The 22,348-nt window shown below is 37.6% G+C and overlaps 1 long non-coding RNA gene across 1 annotated transcript in view; it reads right to left on the bottom strand.

Moving 5' to 3' along the window:
• LOC121036206 (uncharacterized) overlaps positions 1 to 22,348 on the bottom strand; it is a 149,568-nt gene that overhangs the window by 108,554 nt on the left and 18,666 nt on the right. Inside the window, exon 2 of the long non-coding RNA XR_005793279.1 lies at positions 17,175 to 17,271. This is a non-coding gene — a long non-coding RNA (uncharacterized LOC121036206). The remainder of the gene's footprint in view (positions 1 to 17,174; positions 17,272 to 22,348) is intronic.

Here is a 22,348-nt window from a genome sequence, read left to right as displayed (position 1 = left end):
TTCATACATCATGATCAAGGTGGATTTATCCCACAGTATAAGCTTCGTTTAACACACACACAAAAAAAAATCAATGTAATACACCGTATTATAGACAAAAAAGACCTCCCCCCCAAAAAAATCCATGAACTTATCAGTACAGAAAATGCATTTGACAAAACTTACTTAAAACACTTAAAAGATGAGGAAATAGAAAAGAACTTCCTCAATTTGATAAGGATATTTATGGTAAACCACAGCTAACACCATGCTTCTTCCCCTAAGATCAGAAATAAGACAAGGATGGCAGTACTCACGTTTATCAACATTGTTATGGAAGTTCTGGTCAAGGCAATTAGATCAAAAACTACTGGAAAGCAAGATGTAAAACTTCTATTTGCAGATTATGATTTTGTATATGAAATCTCTTCAGGATCCACTAAAAAAACTACTAGAACTAACAAATGAATTCCACAAGTGTGTAGGCTACAAGAGCAATATACAAAAATCAACTGTATTTCTATCTACAAGCAATGAACAATCTGAAAATAAAACTAAGCAATCTCATTTATAATCGTAACAAATAAAATAAAATAAAATAAAATGTCTAGGGAAAACTTAACAAAAGAACCTCAAGTCCTGACAATGAACCCTCAACATAGTGTTAAATAAAATTAAAGATCTGAATAAATGAAAATACATTTCATGTTCATGAATCAGAAAAAAAAAAAAACATTGTTATGATGACAATACTGCCCAAACTAATCCACAAATTCAACAAAATCACTGTCAAAAGTCCAGCTATTTTTTTCCCAGAAATTGGCAAGCTGGTACTAAAATTCATATGGGAATTCAAGAGACTTTGAAGAGCCAAAACAATCTTGAAAAAAAAAAATAACAAAAAACAAAGTTGATGGGAATACAAGCTGGTGCAGCCACTCTGGAAAACAGTATGGAGGTTCCTCAAAAAAACTAAAAATAGAACTACCCTACGACCCAGCAAATGCACTACTAGGCATTTATCCAAGGGATACAGGTGTGCTATTTCAAAGGGACACATGCACTCCAACGTTATAACAGCACTACCAACAACAGCCAAAGTATGGAAAGAGCCCACATGTCCATCGATGGATGAATGGATAAAGAAGATGTGGTATATATATACAATGGAGTATTACTCGGCAATCAAAAAGAATGAAATCTTGCCATTTGCAACTACGTGGATGCAACTGGAGGGTATTATGCTAAGTGAAATTAGTCAGAGAAAGACAAAAATCATATGACTTCACTCATATGAGGACTTTAAGAGACAAAACAGATGAACATAAGGGAAGGGAAACAAAGATAATATAAAAACAGGGAGGGGGACAAAACAGAAGAGACTCATAAATATGGAGAACAAACTGAGGGTTACAAGAAAGGTTGTGAGAGGGGGGAAGATATAAATGGGTAAGGGGCACTAAGGAATCTACTCCTGAAATCATTGTTGCACTATATGCTAATTTGGATATAAATTTAAGAAAATTAAAATTAAAATTAAAAAAAATACCTGCAAAAAAAAAATTTGAAGAACTTATACTGACCTACTGCAAAGCTACAAGTAATTAAGACAGTGAGATACTGATGGATAGACATATAGATAATGGAATAAAATTGCAAGTCCAGACATCAACCCTCATGTGAAAACATTGAGAAGAGAATAGCATTTTCAACAAATCGCTCTGGGACAACTAGATGTATACATCCAAAAGGATGAATTCAGACAGTCCTACCTCACAATATACACAAATATTCACTAAAAAGGATAATAGAATTGAATGTAAGAGCTAAAACTATAAAACACTTAGAGGAAAAAATACAAGTAAATCTTCTAGACACTGGGTTACTCAGTGAATGATTTCTTGGATATAACACCACAAGCACATGACACAAAAGGAAAACAGATGAACTGAGCTTCGTCAGAACTAAACCTTCTGTGCAACAAAAAGAGTGAAAAGACAATTCACAGAATGGGCGAAAATATTTTTAAATCCTGTATCTGAGAAGGGACTTATATTCAGAACATTAAAAACCATGACTTGACAATAACAAGACTAATAATCCAATTTAAAAATAGGCAAGGGATTTGAATAGACATTTCTGCAAAGAAGATACATAATGGCTAGTAAACAAATAAAAAGATGCTCAAAATCATTAGTCATTAGGTAAATGTAAATCAGAACCACAGTGACATACTACTTCATCTTTACTAGGAAGACTATAATGAAAAACACAGATAATAATAAGTGTGGTAGAGAATGTACAGAAATCAGAATCCTCATAAATTTCTGGTGGGACTGAAAAATGGTGTAGACATTTTGGAAATAGTTTGGCCACTCCTCAACATGTTAAACATGGAGTTATGGGGCACCTGGATGGCTCAGTCGGTTAAGCGTCCAACTTCAGCTCAGGTCATGATGTCACAGTTCGTGAGTCTGAGCCCCGCGTTGGGGTCTGTGCTGACAGCTCAGAGCCTGGAGCCTACTTCAGTGTCTGTGTCTCCCTCTCTCTCTGCCCCTTCCCTGCTTGTTCTTGTTCTCGTTCTCTCTCTCTCTCTCTCTCTCTCAAAAATAAACATTAAAAAATAAAATAAAATAAAATAAAATAATAAAATAAAATAAAATAAAATAAAATAAAATAAAATAAAATAAAATAAAATAAAACACAGAGTTATCATATGACCAGCAATTCCAACCTAGGTATTTACCTAAGAGAAATGAAAATATTTGTATACACGGAAACATACATGAACAATCATAGAACCATTATTCATAAGAGTCAAATATGGAAACAACTTAAATATCCATCAGCTGATGAAGAGACAAACAAAATGTGGTATATCCATACAATGAAATATAACTTGGTCATAAAAAATCATGAAGTACCAATACAGGCTACATGGTTGAACCTTGAAAACATTATGCTAAGGGGCACATGGGTGACTCAGTTGGCTGGGCATCTGACTCTTGATTTCAGCCCAGGACATGATCTCATGGTTCATGAGTTTGAGCTCCACATGGCGCTCTGTGCTGACAATGTGAAGCCTGCTTGGGATTCTCTCCCACGCTCTCTGCCCCTTTTGCTCACTCTCCATATATATCAAAATAAATAAACTTAAAAAAAAAAAGACATTATGCTAAGTAAAAGAAGTCAATCACAAAAGATTGCATATTGTAGGATTCCATTCATGTGAAATGTCAAGAATAGGCAAATCCAGAAAGACAGAAAGTAGACTACTGATTGCTAGGCTCTAAGGATAGGCCAACAGCAGAAGTCAGTGGGGAAGATGGGAAGTAGGAAAGGGAAAATGACTATTAATGGGTATGAGGCTTTTCCTTGGGGTGTTGAAAATGTTATGAAATTAGATTAGGGACAGTTCCACAACTCTCAATATATCAAAAAACCCTGAGCTATATACTCTAAATGGATAAATTTATAAATTTATATTTTTTAAGTGTTTGTTTATTTTTGAGAGAGAGAGTACAAGCGGGAGAGGGGCAGAGAGAGAGGGAACCACAGAATCTGAAGCAGCTCCAGGCTCCGAGCTGTCAGCACAGAGTCCGACGCATGACCTGAACCAAAGTTGGACACTTAACTAAGCTACCCAGGCACCCCTTACATGGATAAATTTAATGGTAGGTGAAACATATATCAATAAATCTGTTAAAATTAAAAGAATCACCTCTTTCATAAATTAATCTTTTTACATGTAACTTAGAAACTTATCTGTAATCAGGAGTTTCTCCAATAATTTTTTTTGAGCCATTTTAGTATTGGGTGTGACTTACACACCCTATGTAAATACGTAACATCACTTTCTTTTAGGAATTGCAATAAACTATGAATAACAGAACTGCCCTGCACAATAAAAAGAAGCAGCATACAAATTAAAACAGTAGCTTTAAAAACATATATGGGTTTATTTCTTTAAATATAAAAGAGGTTCAGAAGTGGACAATTCAGAATATGGATGGCAGTTTTGTGATGTCATCATTAGACTGTAATTCTTCCTTTTTTGTATTTTGCCACCTTCAGAAAAGGCTCCATCCTCAAGGTACTTCATATCTCAGTAGGGTTACTAGAACTCCTGGAATCATTTCAGACAGCAGGGGGGTGGGGAGGAAAGGAGAAAAACAAAGAGACAGAATGCTCCCAACTAAGCTAGGTTCGTATAAACAGCTTTTCCAATGATTTGCCACTTATGTCTTATCGGCCATACCTGGTTGTAAGAAAGGCTGTGGAAAATGTTCTCTTAGCTGGAAACTGCCTCACTGAACAGAACTGGGATTCTGTTACTAAGGAAGAAGTGAGTGGATTTAATTAACGAACCAGCAGTCTGCCCCAGTACAGGGCAGTGGGTAGGCAGTCTAGCTCATTGCTCTCTAAACCCATAAACTTTGAAGAATTAACTCTTTAAAAGTCAGAAAATGTGACTGATAGCATAGGCCTTGAAAGAAATAAAAGAGGCTATTTTAGGATCAAGTCTCCTCTTTCCATAATATTCAAATCATTTATCTAAATTCCCAATATAAATTAGCTGCAGCCTCACTACTGAATTTATTCTTTCATTTCTACATAATATAACTATCTAGGCTGACCATTTGTTCATTCAGCCAACCAGCCAGCCAGCCAGCCAGCCAATATTTATTAAATGTCACCCACTAATCAGTAGCACAGTTTAATTTCAACTGGAAAATATAGCAATAAATTATTCATTGAACCATATACTACTATCATATCAGTAGATTGAAAGTGGTTAAATAGTGTTAATTTCATGCTTCAAGTTCATATAGAAGAGATTAAGTGTAATATAAAGAAAGCAAGCAGATGAGGGAGATAATTAGAGATAGAAAATAGAGGTGAGGATTTCAAACAGAGGAGTCAGGTATAGTTTTATTGAAAAGGTGTAACGGACAACAAACAAAGTAAGGGAGACATCCAACCAGATACTTGAAGGAAAAGAATCAGAGAGAGGGCAGAATATGTGCAAAGGTTCTAAGGAAGCAGCAGCAAGTGGTCTGACACAAGGAGGTAATTGTGGCTGAAGGGTAGTGATCAGGTGGGGAGAGTGGTAGGTGAGGTTAGGACGGTGACAGGACTCCAGTAAAACAAGTCCTTGCAGGTAAAACAAGTCCTCATTATAATTAAGACTTCATCTTTTGTTCAGTGTGAGGTAAGAAGCCATTAGAGGCTTGAGCAAAGCTGTAACATGATCTAACTTTTGTAAAGGTCACTCTGGCTACATGCTGGAAATAGACTGTAGGGGGCAAAGGATATGTAAGAGATGATAGTGACTTGGACTAGGATGGAGATAGCAAAGGTGGCCAGTTTCCAAGATACTGGAAAGTTAGGTAGCTCAGGATTTTCCAATGGAAAGAGTATGAGGAATGAGAAAAGAAGAAAAGTCAAGGATGACTACATGTATTTGGCCTGACTAATTGGAAGAACGAAGTTGTCACTAAGGTGTGAAGAGCTGGAGGTAGAGTATGGAAAGAAGGTCAAGAGTTCTGTTACAGTCAATGTTAAATTTTAGATGTCTATTAGATGTCCAAGCAGTGAAATCAAATGGAATGTTTGATTCAGGAGTATGGAATTCAGAACACAGGAACTCTTTACAGGAGTTGATTTATAAACTTGAATTGGGGACTGGGGTCAAAACAAGTTTGTGTGTGTGTGTGTGTATTAAGACAAGAGAAATTACAGCATTTTTAATGCTGATTTTAATGATGTAACAGAGAGGAAAGTTTTCCATAAAAATCAAGACTTTCACTGTGTGAGGTTTTTTTTATTTATTTTTTTTTACATTTATTCATTTCTGAGAGACAGAGAGAGACAGAGCACAAGTGAGGGAGGGGCAGAGAGAGAGGGAGACACAGAATCTGAAGCAGGCTCCAGGCTCCAAGCTGTCAGCACAGAGCCCAACATGGGGCTCAAACTCACAAACCACCACTCAGAGTTCCTGAGCCAAAGTTGGAAGCTTAACTAACTGAGCCACCCAGGCACCCCCCATGTGAGTTTTTAATAACAATATCTTATAGCCTCAGGTTCCACATTGGTGAAATCAGACATCAGGAGATAATGTCTAAAATAAAGTGCTTTAGGGGCGCCTGGGTGGCTCAGTCGGTTGGGCGGCCGACTTCGGCTCAGGTCATGATCTCGCGGTCCGTGAGTTCGAGCCCCGCATCGGGCTCTGTGCTGACAGCTCAGAGCCTGGTGCCTGTTTCGGATTCTGTGTCTCCCTCTCTCTGGCCCTCCCCCATTCATGCTCTGTCTCTCTCTCTATCTCAAAAATAAATAAACGTTAAAAAAAAATTTAAAAAAAAATAAATAAAATAAAGTGCTTTATATTCTATAATTCAAGAAATACTCTCCATTGTCCAAGTGGCCTATATTTGGATCATTTAATCTGGAAATGGAGTTTCTCTTGGATGGGACAGTATGAGAAGAGAATTTTTTCCCCATTGTTTGGTATGTATCACTTCATCTTTCTCTTTACTATCTTTATTTTATTCCCTATTTCTTTCTTGGGATCAACCCCAAAGAACAGTCAATGTTATGTTTCTGCTGTTTCATCTATATTGCATTACATCACCTGTGAAAGCAAGATGCATTAGTTGAAGTTTAGACATCCTTGATTATACCGAGGTTCTCATTGCAGTTCCGTTTGTGATGAAGGGAGATGACCGATTTCCTCAATGCCACCTTAGCATTTATGTATGCAGTTCTAACTTCTAGGTAATCATCCCTAAATCCATACCACTCAACGATGAATCACTAAAGCTGGACAACCAGAAAATGTATGCTTCCTAACATGAAACATACAAAGCATCCAGTACCACTTGTGAACTTTTCCTTTCAAAAACCTAAATCTCATCAAGCATTTAGTGCTAACTTCCAGTTTACAATAAGCGCCAGGGTTAGAGTAATAATTTGAATGTCAAATAAGATAAACTCAGAATGTAGGACATTCACAGGACAGCAGATCCAGTTTCTTCAAGTTCAATGGCAAGAAAAATTTTAAAAAGATTAAAGACACAACAGCCAAATGTAATGGGTAGGGCTCATTTGCATATTCATTTGAATAAATAAATTAGTTAAAAATTTTAGACAATCTGTGAAATTTAAATATGGGTTGGCTATTGGATGGTGCCAAGAAAATGTTAAGTTTGTTGAATGTGATAATGACATTGTACTTTTGTATTTTTAAAAGTTTATATATTTGAAAACATATTCTGAATTATGTTGAAGAAATGATATGACATCTGGGATAGGCTTTAAAATACTTTAGCATAAAAGGAGAAGGAGAAGAAAGAGGAATAGAAAAAGGACAATTCTAGACAATTATAAAACCTAGGTGATGAAACTATAGGGGTTCATTATAGTATTCCCTCTACTTTCATTGTATGTTTGAAAGTTATTATAATAAAAATCATTGTGTACTCAATCTACTTTTCCAACCCCATCATTTCTCCCATAAAACTCTTCTTGCTGTTTGCCCCTTTCTATACACCTGAGATGCCAGACATAAGACAATTCAATTTTTTGTTCTTTAATACCTTGTGCTTCCACATGATATTCATGCTGCCAATGTTCCCAACAACCTCAAAAATTCCTACAGACCCTTTCAAAGCCCAATTGGTCCATTACTTTTGCTGTTCCCCAAACATGCAAGTGGCTCCCACCTCAGGCTTTTGCACACCCTGTTTTTATGCCTAGTATACTTTTCCTCTAGACATCCATATTACCCTCACTTCACTCATGGATCTGTTCAAATATCATCTCATCAAAAAATCTTTCCCCTGCCCCTACTAGCTGTCCCTCCATGAACCTCTATATCCTCCTATCCTGCTTCATTATAACCAACCAACATAGTCTATATTTATTTGTTTGTGTCTGTCACCCTCCATTAGAATGTCAGCTGTATCAGAGTGTGATTCCTTTGTTGAATGGTGGTATATTTTCAGTCCCCAAACAGTGCCAGGAGCATATTAAGAATATAGTAAGTGTTTAATTAATGAATTTTTTTGTTAATTTTTTTTTCAACGTTTTTTTTATTTATTTTTGGGACAGAGAGAGACAGAGCATGAATGGGGGAGGGGCAGAGAGAGAGGGAGACACACAATCGGAAACAGGCTCCAGGCTCTGAGCCATCAGCCCAGAGCCCGACGCGGGGCTCGAACTCACGGACCGCGAGATCGTGACCTGGCTGAAGTCGGATCGTGACCTGGCTGAAGTCGGACGCTTAACCGACTGCGCCACCCAGGCGCCCCTAATTAATGATTTTTTAAAAGTGGCATTCTTCATATCAGATAGAATGTTAGTATCCAATATCTATAAAGAACTTATCAAACTCACTCCAAAAAACAAATAATCCAGTGAAGAAATAGGCAGAAAACATGAACAGACACTTTTCCAAAGAAGACATCCAGATGTCTAACAAACACATGAAAAGATGCTCAACATCACTCATCATCAGGGAAAAATACGAGGAGATACCACCTCACACATGTCAGAATGGCTAAAATAACCAACTCAGGAAACAAAAGGTGTTGGTGAGGATGTAGAGAAAGGGGAACTCTCTTGCACTGTTGGTGGGAATGCAAACTGGTGTAGCCACTATGGAAAACTGTATGGAGGTTCCTCAAAAAGAGCTACCCTATGACCCAGCAATTACAGAACCTGGTACTTACCTAAACGATACAAAAATGCTGATTCAGAGGGGCACATGCACCCTGATGTTTATAGCAGCACTATCAACAATAGTCAAGTTATGGAATAAGCCCAAATGTTTAGCAGCTGATGAAAGGATAAAGAAGATGTCATATATATACAATGGAATGTTATTCACCAATCAAAAAGAATGAAATCTTGCCATTTGCAATAATGTGGATGGAAAAAGAATGTATTACACTAAGCAGAATAAGTCACTTAGAGAAAGACAAATATCATGATTTCACTCATATATGAAATTTAAAAAACAAAACAGATGAACATAGGGGAAGAGAAGGAAAAATAAGATTAAAAACAGAGAGGGAGGGGTGCCTGGGTGGCTCAGTCAATTAAGCATCCAACTTTGGCTCGAGTCATGATCTCACAGTTTGTGAGTTCGAGCCCCACATTGGGCTCTGCCCTGACAATGTGGAGCCTGCTTGGGATTCTCTCTCTTCCTCTCCCTCTCTGCTCTCCTACTTGTGCTCTCTCTCTCTCTCTCTCAAAATAAATAAATAAGCTTTAAAAAATCTTCAAAAAAACCAAAAGTAAATAAAAACACAGAGGGAGGCAAACCATAACAGACTCCTAAATACAGAGAACAAACTAAAGGTTGCTGGAGGGAGTTGAGGGGAGTGATGGGCTAAATGGGTAATGATCATTAAGGAGGGCACTTGGGATGACCACTGGGTGTTATATGTAAGTGATGAACCAGTAGGTTCTACCCCTGAAACCATTATTACACTGTATGTTACTTGAGTTTAAATTTAAAAAAAAAAAAAAGGCATTCTTGGAGCACCTGGCTTAGAAGAGCATGCAACTTTCGATTTCAGGGTAGTTAGCTGAAGTCCCACATTGGGTGTAGAGATTACTTAAATAAATAAAAAAAACTTTTTAAAAATCTCATTCTTGGGGCACCTGGGTGGCTAGGTCGGTTAAGCATCCAACTCTTGATTTTGGTTCAGGTCATGATCTCACCATTCGGGAGTTCCAGCCCCATGTCTGGCTCTATGCTGACAGGACAGAGCCTGCTTGGGATTCTCTCTCTCTCCCCCTTTCCTGTTCTTCCCCCAGCTCACACGTGCACACACTCTCTCTTTCAAAATAAATAAACTTTTTTTAAAAATGCCATTCTTTTGTGAAGTTTTTCCTTACACCTTGAGTTAGATATTTCTTCTTTTCTGCTCCTCTCACATTTTTTATATTTATCTCTACCTTGTCATCTATCATATTACAACATTTTGCAGTTTATTGTTATCTTTCTACCTGACTAACATCAGGTTCTTGTGAAAGGGATGGTGTTTTATTCATCTTGATGACTAAATAAACAGGAATATAGGCTCAGAAAATATGTATTAAATAAATGGGAAATTTTCAGAGGTTTACAATTATGTTTTTCTTCATCCTTAACATTCTTTCTCAAAGACACCAGGTTTGTGGGGAAAATGGAGGACCAACTTTCAGTTCTAAAAACACTACACAAAACTACTTTCTTGCTCCTAAGAAACATTGACTTTAATCATTGTTTCTTTCCACTAGCTGCAACCATGCTACTTACTTGCATTATAATACTTAAGAAATAATAGATTATGGATGTCTGTGTATGTATGTCTGTAAAAAGAAAGGAGAAAGCTGGAAAATATTTTGACCTTGATTTTGAAGTTGAAGATGTGCAAACTTCATGAGCCATCATTTCTACTCTTACATATCTACTCCTAGAAGAATTATAGCACATATATACCAGGGGCCATGCACAAATATATTCATAGTAGCATGGTTTGTAATACCAAAAACCTGGGAAAATGCAAATTTCATCAAGAGAAGAATGGATAAATCAATAGTAGCATATTCAGGCAATGAAATCATCTACATCAGTGAAATTGAATGCCCTTCTGCTATGCATAGTAACACAGACAAATGGTTCTCAATTAGGGGCAATTTTGTCCACCAGGGGACATTTGGCAATGTCTGGAGACATTTGTGAGTATAGTGACTGGGAAGCATGGGTAGAAACCAGGGATGCTGTTAACACCTTAGGATACACAGGGCAGCACCTCATAAAAAATAATTACCAACCTCAAATGTCAATAGCACTGAGTTTGAAAAACTCTGACACAGATGAATGACAACAACGTTTTGAGCAAAAAAACCCAGCAAATCACAGAAGTATATGTAACTTTTACATCATATTTATCATACCATTTATATAAAACTTCACTAAATAGGCAGAATTTAAAAGATACTACTTAGGAACCCATTATCAATATGGTAAAATTATGAAGAAAAACAAGGGAATAATGGACACCTGAAGGAGAATAAAAGGGGTGAATTTAGGAAGGGATCCACAGGAATATCAAAGACCAGGTAACACTCTAGTTCTTTAGATGGAAGGTAAGCATATGGGTGCACCCTTTACTGTTCTTCTCTAGAATTTATTATATACTATATGTATTTTTTGTATGTTTGGTTAGCTACATAGTTTTTTTAGAAAAGGATATCAAGAGCAGAGCTCTAGAATAAAAATAATTAAAGGCAAAGAAAAATTACAAGTTCTTAAAAATTTTTTAATGTTTATTTATTTTTGAGAGAAACAGAGACAGAATGCGAGTGGGTTAGGGGCAGAGAGAGAGGGAGACACAGAATCTGAAGCAGGCTCCAGGCTCTGAGCTGTCAGCACAGAGCCTAATGTGGGGCTTGAACTCACTAGCTGTGAGATCGTGACCTGAGCCAAAGTCGGACGCTCAACCGACTGACCCACCCAGGCGCCCCAAAAAATTACAAGTTCTTCCTGAACAGGCTATGTCTAATTTTTTTTAAGATTTTATTTTCAAGTAATCTCTACCTAAAATGGAGCTGGAACTCACAACCCCAAAATCAAGGGTTGCATGCTCTACCAAGTCGGCCAGACATCCCCAGGCTATACCCATTTTGAGATAAATATATTTATCTTGCAAGCAGAATGACTTTTTTTACATACTTCTGTACAATATATATTTTCCTTAAAAATATTTCCTGCTGATGGCAAGATAAATTAACCAAAAATTTTTTGACCACATTTATAGGTTCTCAGATCTCTGATAAGTAACACTTCTTATAATCTTATCTTGCATAAAATAATAATAATAAATTGAATATAGTTCTAATAATCAATCGAGAGAAAATACATAGTATGAAAGAACATGTCAAATGCATGATACAACCAGCAAAATCCTATCTGTAGGAATCCCTATAGGACAACCATCTGCTGCCACAAATAATTTGCAAGGAAATGAAGAAAGGAATGAAGAAAAAAGAAAAGAAAGATAAAGAGGAGAAATCTATTGATTAAAAGAAGATTAAATCTATTGATTAAAAGGAGCAGATCAACTAAGGCATATCAACTTTATTTGTTCAAAAAATTATTTTTAGGGGCGCCTGGGTGGCTCAGCCAGTTAAGTGTCCAACTTCAGCTCAGGTCGTGATCTCGCAGTCCGTGAGTTCGAGCTCCACGTCGGGCCCTGTGCTGACAGCTCGGAGCCTGGCGCCTACTTCAGATTCTGTGTCTCCCTCTCTCTCTGACTCTCCCCTGCTCATGCTCTGTCTCTCTCACTCTCAAAAATGAATAAATGTTTAAAAAAAAATTATTTTTACAAATGAGAAGTAACAGGGAAATTTTAAATATTTACTAAATAAATGATTAAGGTATTATTGACAACTCTTTATTGATAATGTTTTTTAATGAATGCTTATGTTTATGAAAGAAATTTGTATCTAGGATTTGTTTTAAAATTACCTGGAATGAAACAGGATGATTTGGTAAGAGTTGAAGTTGGAGGATGGTTATATAGGAGTCATCCTCTGCGTGTGCATTTGTGTTGTGAAATTTTATAGACTAAAATGTTTTTTAAATTATCTACTTGTCTAAAAGTATTTTTGCACACACATCCCCAACTAAAGTGAAAGAAAGGAGGGGCACCTGGGTGGCTCAGTCAGTTAAGCGTCCGACTTCGGCTCAGGTCATGATCTCACCATTGGTGAGTTCAAGCCCCACGTAGGGCTCCGTGCCGATGGCTCAGAGCCTGGAGCCTGCTTCGGATTCTGTGTCTCCCTCTCTCCTCTCTCTCTCTGCCCCTCCCCCACTCATGCTCTGTCTCTCTCTGTCTCTGTTTCTCTCTCTCTCAAAAATAAAAAAGCATTTAAAAAAATTTTAAAAATAAAATAAAATAAAGTGAAAGAAAGGATTAGCTAGTTTGACCTAGAGGAAGACACTAAAGGAATTAGTATCAGCTTTGCCCAAGTAAAAGTGAAAGTCATTTGGTCAAGTATCTGGAATGTTTGTATAATAAATGAATTTTGGTCTTTTTTCTTTTAAAAAAAAAAGGTTATACATTTATTTGAGAGAGACATAGACAGTGCAAGCAGAAGAGAAGCAGAGAGAGGGAGAGGGTGGGAGGGAGAGAGAGAGAGAGAGAGAGAGAGAGAGGGAATCCCAAGCAAGCTCCATGTTGCCAGCACAGAGCCCAAAGTAGGGCTCAAAACCATGAAACCGTGAGATCAGGACCTTAGCTGAAACCAAGAGAGTCAGATGCTTAACTAACTGAGTCATCCAGACGCTCTTAATCTTCTTTCTTATTATTCCCTACATGATAGAAGAAAAGGAAACTTCGCTTCTTTGTTGAAATTGCTACAACAATAGAAACTTAAGCCTTATGACTTTCAAAGCAAACTACATATGACCTAATGCAAATGTTCAGGCCATATTTGACATAAAACCCAGTTGATACCTGGGGAAAAGGAGACAGGATAAAGTGGAAAAGGGTTATATTGAAATTTAGCCTTATGTCTTATTTTTATAATTTATTTGTTCACATATTTATGTAGAACATTGTTTGGGGAATGTATTTTTGTACTTGAATTGAAAAAAAAAAAATTTGGGGGGTGCCTGGGTGGTTCAGTTGGTTGAGCATTTGACTTCAGCTCAGGTCATGATTTCACGGCTCGTAAGTTCGAGTCCTGCTTCGGGCTCTGTGCTGACAGCTCAGAGCCTGGAGCCTGCTTCAGATTCTGTGTCTCCCTCTCTCTCTCTGTCCCTCCCCTGCTTGTGCTTTGTCTTTCTCTCTCTCTCAAAAATAAATATTCTAAAAAAATTTAAAAAGAAACACAAAAATTTTTAAGTAACCCTTCTCTTTTTGAACAATGTTTTATAGACAAGGCCCAGAATCCCACTTTAGAGATAGCCTCATGGTTAGCCCCTCTCACCACTACCTATCAGGGAAATACCAGAGTGGCTGAATCACGTGTGTATTCTGACAATGTGGACTGAAAATAAATTAGTGCCTTTCACCCCAGAGGCATCATTAACTTCATGATAAGCTATGGTAGCCCAAGCCAGGCTAAGACCTCCCATGGTGATTAGACAACTTGGTGAACTTGATAATAAACAGATAGTTTCCCTGGGCTTTGAAAGTGTCCCGTGGATTGTAGTAAGCTTTTTAAAGAAACACACAGACTCCTATATCCTAAGGGCCCTATGATAAATGAATTCGTTTTTTCAACCCAGTAACCACCACCCTTCTTCTAGTAAAAGTAGCGCACTCTTCACTTGGCAAATGACCCCTTGTTCATAATTCAATCTGTGAGATTGAGTGAGAATAAACTTGAACCCTCCCCAGCTCAGGTGGCCCAAGTCTGACAATTAGAGTCAGAGAATGAGTATAGATTAAGTGTGGAAAGAACATGAAATCTAACCCCTATCAAAGAGACTCTCGGAAATGGGGCACTGATGGAATTTTATGGAATTCATGTTTCCTGGTGACGATTTTTTTCTCTTTGGAGGAAGATCTTGCCTGTCAAGAGACTAATACAAAGGGACATAAAGCTAGAGAAAGAGTCCTGAGAGCATGATGTAAGACTCTAAACCAGATGTGCCCTTTCTTGTCTTATTTAACTGAACAGCTGCTGTGGTTAGCAGAATATCAGACCCCAAATATGCCCACATCCTAGTACCAAAATTGGTGAATATGTTACCTTACATGGTAAAAGTGACTTTTCAGATATGATTAAGTTAAACTTCTTGACAGTGAGAATTTATCCTGATCATGCAGCTGGGCCAACTGTAACCACAAGGTTCCTTATAAGAGAGAGGCAGGAGGGTCAGGGGCAGAGAGAGGAGAAGCAGAGGCAGCAGTCATTCAGAGCCATGAGACAAGGAGGGCAGGCAGCCTCTAAAAAGTTCTAAAAAGTTCAATTTTCCCCTGGAGCAGCCAAAAGGAACACAACCCTCCTGATGCCTTGATTTTAGCCCAAGATTAAGTTTCAGACTTCTGACCTCCAGAACTATAGGAGAATAAATATGTGTTGCTTTAAAATGTGTGCACAAAATTAAGCTGCTAATTTTGTGATAATTTGTTAGAGAAGCAGTAAGAAAGCAAGCAGTTTGCTTTCTAACACATGACTAAATGCTTCCTAATCGGGGCGCCTGGGTGGCGCAGTCGGTTAAGCGTCCGACTTCAGCCAGGTCACGATCTCGCGGTCCGTGAGTTCGAGCCCCATGTCAGGCTCTGGGCTGATGGCTCGGAGCCTGGATCCTGTTTCCGATTCTGTGTCTCCCTCTCTCTCTGCCCCTCCCCCGTTCATGCTCTGTCTCTCTCTGTCCCAAAAATAAATAAACGTTGAAAAAAAAAATTTTTAAAAAAAAAATAAATGCTTCCTAATCTGATGGACAATTCAATACCAGTTACACAGTTAAGATCAACCTCCTGGATGGATCCCCACACTTACTAAACAATACAGATCTTCCAGAGTGAAGTTATTAAAAACATGAATCCAGTTTCTAATTTGATTTAAAAATGGAATGGACATTGGGTGCTGGGTGGTTCAATCTGTTGAGTGTCTGAACCTTGATCTCAGGGTCATGAATTTAAATCCTACATTGGGCATGGAGTCTCCTTAAAATAAATAAATAAATAAATAAATAAATAAATAAATAAATAAATAAATAAATAAAATATATATATATATATTATATAATATCAAAGTAGCAGTGTAATGGGGTGCCTGGGTGGCTCAGTCAGTTAAGCATCCAACTCTTGATTTCAACTCAAGTCATGATCTCATGGTGATGGGATCAAGCCCCATGTTGGGCTCTGAGCTAAGTGTGACGTCTGCTGGGGATTCTCTCTCTCCCTTTCTCTCTGTCCCTCCCCCTGCTCATGCTCACTCTCTCCAAATAAAGAAATAAATAAATAAACAAACATTTTTTTAAAAAGTAGCAGGGTAAAAATCAATTAAATTTCTCATACAGGCTAAAAACAAAGCATCTGAAAGGGAAAATCTAGAAATATTATTTTATTTATTTGTGTAGTAATGCTCACTTGATGCTAGCCTGGATTCTGCAAACACAGATGGTGGAAGGTTGGGATCAGGAAGTGAACAGGCTAACCCTTCTCTGAAAGGAGCTTACATTCAAGTGGAACATGGATAACTAAAAGAAGATAATGCCATTCATTTCTTTTTCTCTCCCCTTACCCTATCCTCTCCTCTCTTCCTCACTCCCACACACCTAATTTAAACTGAAAAGAACACTATTAAAGTAGTCATGGTCAATGCCTGATAGAAAGAGTTTGTGGACAGTGGCAGTTCTCAATGAATCAACAAATTACTTTTTTAGTTCTTCCTAGGTAAACCTACCAAGAACTTTCAATTTAAATAAATTATTGTGAGGGCACCTGGGTGGCTCAGCTAAGGGTCTGACTCTTAATTTCAGCTCAGGTCATGATCTCACAGTTCATGAGTTCAAACCCAACGTCAGGCTCTGTGCTGACAGTTTGGAGCATGCTTAGAATTCTCTCTTTCCCTCTCTCTCTGCCCCTTCCCACTTACACACAAGTACTCTCTCTCTCTCCCAAAATAAATTAACAAACTTTATATAAATTAATTAATTAATTAATTAATAGTGTTATTGCATGTTAATGTGACCTCAGTGGGAGCCAGGACCTGATCAGTCTTATTTACTATTGTGTATCTAGCACTGAGACAGTACCTGAAACATAACAGATGCTCAATAAACATGCTAAATGAAGAAGAGACACACAGGAGTCAAGAACAATCAACTCTTATCACAGAGAAAAGACAAAAAAGAAAAGAAAAAAGTTGACAAAAGACCTGATACTAATCAAATAAATGTTATAGATAATGCTTACCTCAGGGTAAGAGAAGAGAGAATTCTGTTCTACATCTGAAACGGAAATGTTCAGTAGCCACTCCTCTACAATGCATGTTAATGTAGCAGTTGTTCCCACTCATACCTAGAAAGGGAGGATTGCCAATATGTCAGTGTCTAGAACTGCACTGTCCAGTATGGTAGCCATTTGCCACATATGGCTATTCAAGTTTAACTTTATTAAGATTAAATTAAATTTAAAATTCTGTTACTCGTTTTCATTCGCCACATTTCAAGTGCTCAGTACCTGCATGAGTCTAATGGCCTCAATATTAAGCAGTGAAAATTCAGGATTTTTCCATCATCATAGAGAATCCTACTGCACAGCTCAGCTCCACACCATCCTGCATTAAAACATAAAAGTAGCCAGAATTTTATGAGAGAAATAAGACACAGCTAACACACACACAGAGTTAAATAAATTGCTCCACATCATAACATCTAGAGAAGCCAAATCGGTGTAGATTCTTATAAATCTCCCTTCCTCCAAAATAGTTTCATTTATTCAGTTAGCACAGACAAATTAATAGGCATAGGTCCAGCAGCCATTGGGAACCCCCAGCACCAGTCGATACTATCAGCCACTTATTTTTATCGGTCTTCCAAAGCCCAGTGCAATCTTATCACACAGTATCTGCAAATCCTGACATTTGTGGACTTGCATATTCCCCTTATGGGTACTGGTTGAAAACCTTGCCACCAGATGACAATTTACCTTTAGAATTGGCTGTGTGCTGGAATTCAGTAACACATCTATCAAACCAGTTACTAACCCAAATTTGCATTTTATTTCGCAATGCCCAAAGAAGCATTTTTACTGAAACTGGCAAGTATCTGTTATAAAATTATTCCCTGGACTCTGTACTTCATGAGGTTGTCTAATAGAAATTGATTCACCAATTTGATGAAATCTGCATTTTCCCAAATCAAAAAACAAGCTGACTGAGGTTTATTTAACTGAAAATCCCTTGTTAAATTATAAAAAGTGAGATGTAAACAGAGCAAACACCATTGCGTGATGACGAACTGCAAAAATGAATGACTTTATGACAAAATTAGAGGTTGATTAAAAAACTCACCTGAAGATGAGAAACCAAATAAAGCTCAAAATAAAAAGAATATAATACACCAACTTGTAAAAATGTCCCTAGGTGCTATAACATCTAAGATTTGATAGCTGTATCTGTTAACTACAAAAGGAAAAGAGGGTTAGACTAAGAAAATTTGGAAATGCTTGCATATCCTCTTTGCCTTAGTTAACGCATTCCTACTGTGGCTATGGGTGCTTTCCCCCTTCTGGATAAGGATTATCTGGGATGAAGGAGATAAACTTGGGAAAGGCTATGATCTTTAGAGAAAGTAGCATGAAATTATTTACAAACTGCCCAAGTTAAAAAGAGTAGAAGAGGGGTGCCTGGGTGGCTCAGTCAGTTAAGTGTCAGACTTCAGCTCAGGTCATGATCTCACAGTCCGTGAGTTCGAGCCCTTCAGCCTCTGTGTCAACACAGAGCCGACAGCTTAAAGCCTGGAGCCTGCTTCGAATTCTGTGTCTCCCCTCTCTCTCTGTCCCTCCCCCACTCATACTCTGCCTCTTTCTCGCTCTCAAAAGCTAAATAAACATTAAAAAAAAAAAAAAGCCTCCACAGGGATTAGCAAATTGTGAACTATTAAACACTGTCCCCAAAACCTAACACCCTCACTTTGCAGAGAAGGCACCAAGTGGCCACTCTTAACTAGACACAAGAGATATTTTCAAATGGGTAATGTAATGAATGACTCGCTGAAGGTCTTTCATGCCTTACTAACTTTGATGACAGAAGTCACATTTGATTAGCCTGGTCAAGTGTCCATTGTCAAGAGCAACTTAAGGAGAGAGAAAATGTCCTCTCCTGCTGCCAAATTGTTACTTAGATTTATTTAGAATCTCATCCATGTTTAAGGTTTTCTCCTCAGGGTACAAATTAACTATTTTACCAAGGCCTCCCCAAAATGCTTTAAATGCTTAAAGAGAGCTCCAATATATCATTATTGTAGTCAAAAAGCAATCTTAGTAATTTATTTTCTAAAAATTTGACTTTGGGGCGCCTGGGTGGCGCAGTCGGTTAAGCGTCTGACTTCAGCCAGGTCACGATCTCACGGTCAGTGAGTTCGAGCCCCGCGTCAGGCTCTGGGCTGATGGCTCAGAGCCTGGAGCCTGTTTCCGATTCTGTGTCTCCCTCTCTCTCTGCCCCTCCCCCATTCATGCTCTGTCTCTCTCTGTCCCAAAAATAAATAAAAACGTTGGAAAAAAAAAAATTTAAAAATTTGACTTTGAGGGGCGCCTGAGTGGCTCAGTCGGTTGAGCGTCCGACTTCAGCTCAGGTCATGATCTCACAGTTCGTGGGTTCGAGCCCCGCATTGGGCTCTGTGCTGACAGCTCGGAGCCTGGAGCCTGCTTTGGATTCTGTGTCTTCCTCTCTCTCTGCCCCTAAGCCACTCGCATTCTGTCTCTGTCTCTCTCAAAAATAAATAAACATTAAAAAAAAAAAATTAAAAATAAATAAATAAATAAAATTTTGACTTTGAGTCTCCATCAAGAGGCTGAAGCAGGAACTTTTCCCCAAAGATTTATTATTAAAATAAAGAACATGATATTTCCACAGCAATGGACCTACCTAGATGGCAGGGAGAAAGATATAACCAGAGTTCCCTCCATCCAGTATTTGAGGTTAACTTAAATAAATATTACTTGCATGTAATTAAACAATTTAACCACTAAAACACCTCAAAAATAACAATAACTACCATTCATTGAGCAGTTATGCCAGGTACCAGATTAAGTATATCATAAGTATAATTAAGAGCTGTATTAGGCATTATTATTCCAATGTTCAGATGAAATACTGAGAGTCTGAGAGTTTAAAACATATGGTAAGATCAAATCATTAGGAACCAGCAGAGATGGGATTTATAACATAGTCAAACCCTAACTCCAAAGTTTGGATTTGTATGGAAATTGACAAGCTAATTTTTATAAGGAAATGCAAAGGAGTTGGAATATTGAAAACAATTTTGTCAAAAGAACAATGAAGTTGCAGAATTAATTGCCCAATTTTAAGACTCAATATAAAGCTACAGCTATTAAGACAGAATGATATCGACACAGAGACACAGAGATCATTGAGATAGAATAAAAAGGCTAAAAATACATATACACAGGGGTGCCTCAGTGGCTCAGTTGGTTAAGCCTCAGACTTCAGCTCAGGTCATGATTTCACAGTATGAGTTCTGAGTCCCACATCGGGCTCCTTGCTGATTGTGCAGATGCAGCTTGGGCTTCTCTCTCTCTGTCCCTCCCCTGTGCCTTCTCTCTCCCTCTCTCTCTCTCTCAAAATAAAAATAAACTTAAAAAAAATAAAAATAAATTAAAAGACATACATACATAGCCAATTGCTTTTCTACGAGGACACCAAAGCAATCCAATGAGAAAAGGATAATCTTCAACAAATGGAGCCAGAACAACTGGAAAGTCATATGGAAAGAAAAGAGAGGAGGAGGTGGAGGAAGAGGAACAGGAGAAGGAGAAAGAAAATGGAAGGGAGGAAGGAAGGATGGAGGAAGGGAAGGGAAGGAAGAAGGAAGATCCTATTATTTCCTTATTTTTGAAACTATATACAAAAATTCCCAATCATTTCCCCAAACCATATACAAAAAGAGCTAAAGCCATTAAAGACACACAAGAAAACACAGAACAGTTTCTCAATGACCTTAGATTATACAAAATTTTCTCAAGTAAGACACAACAAGCACAAACTACAAAAGAAAAAATGGATACATTGGACTTCATTAAAATTAAAAGCCTTTGTACTATCAATAACACTAGTAAAATAAAAAGGCAAGCTGCAGATTGGAGAAAAGATTTGCAAAGCATACAGTCTGATAAGCAACTTGTTTTTAGAATGCATAAGAATTTTTAGAACTTGGGCACCTGGGCGGCTCAGTCAGTTAAGCATCTGACTTTGGCTCAGGTCATGATCTCATGGTTCATGAGTTCAAGTCCCATATCCTTTGAGCATGAGCCCTGCTTCACATGAGCCCTCCCTCCCTCCCTCTCTCTCCCTCTCTCTCTCTCTCTCTCTCTCTCTCTCGCTCTCTCTCTCTCTCTCTCTCTCTCTCTCTGCCCCTCCTGGGATTCTCTCTTCACCCCTCACTCACCAGTGCCCTCTCTCAAAAAAAAAACAAAAAAAGAATTCTTAGAACTCAACAGTAAGAAGACAGATGACCCAATAAAAAAGAGCAGATTTGAATAAACACTTCATCAAAATATATGGAGGCGCTTGGGTGTTAAGCATCTGACTTCAATTCAGGTCAAGATCTCACGGCTTGTGAGTTCGAGCCCCATGTTGGGCTCTGTGCTGACAGCTCAGAGCCTGAAGCCTGCTTCGGATTCTGTGTCTCCCTCTCTCCCTCTCTGCCCTTCCCCTGCTCATGCTCGCTCTCTCTCTCTCTCTCTCTCTCTCAAAAATGAATAAACATTAAAAAAAAATTTTAATAAATAAATAAAAATAAAATCAGTGATTAGGAAAATGCAAAATAAAACCATAAAATAGTACTTTATGTATACTCTAAAGTGGCTACCATAAAAAAGACTGACCATAACAAGTGTTGGTGATGACATCAAACAGTGGAAGTGTACATATATTGGTAAGAATAATCTCAAATAATATAGACACTTTGATAATTTATCAGTTTCTTAAAAGTTCAATATATACCTACTCTGTGATCCAACCATTCCAATCGTAGACATTTAACCAAGAGAATTAAAGAATATGCCCCTACAAGGACATGTTCAGAGATCTGTACAAGACTTGTACTTCTTCATAGCAACATTATTTGCAATAGTCCCAAACTAGAAAAAAAACACTTTTTAAAAGGCATATATCAGTATGTGAAGGAATAAACAAACTATGATAAATCAATACAATAGAATACTACATACACCAGAACTCTTCAAACTGTATACTTTAAATATATACAACCTATTATACGGTCAAGTATACTTCAATAAAGCTGTTAATAAAATAACAATTAATGATAGTAACAGATCATAACCAATTCAATAAAACAGAAATCCATGAGTCCATAATGATAGGAAGAAAGAAAGAAAGAAAGAAAGAAAGAAAGAAAGAAAGAAAGAAAGAAAGAAAGCACTTACAGTAGAATGCCAGATAATAAATGCAGAAAGAATGATGTAATTACAAAATAATATTCAGCAACCATCACTGGAATACATGATCAGGCAAAGAGATGGATGTTAAACTCACTGAGTAAAATTTTGATGAGAAAAAGAATATGAAGTATTCAGGCTCAAAGTAAATCCTGACAAAATATCTATTGATTACTTATTAGTGAACTTTACAGTGGAGACATATCACAGACACC

The sequence above is a fragment of the Herpailurus yagouaroundi genome, unplaced genomic scaffold (genome assembly GCF_014898765.1).
Source record: "Herpailurus yagouaroundi ecotype Mexico unplaced genomic scaffold, PumYag 162, whole genome shotgun sequence".
Classification (NCBI taxonomy): Eukaryota; Metazoa; Chordata; class Mammalia; order Carnivora; family Felidae; genus Herpailurus; species Herpailurus yagouaroundi.
The sequence above is the reverse complement of the archived record's forward strand: the minus strand, read 5'-3'. Positions and strand labels throughout refer to the sequence as shown.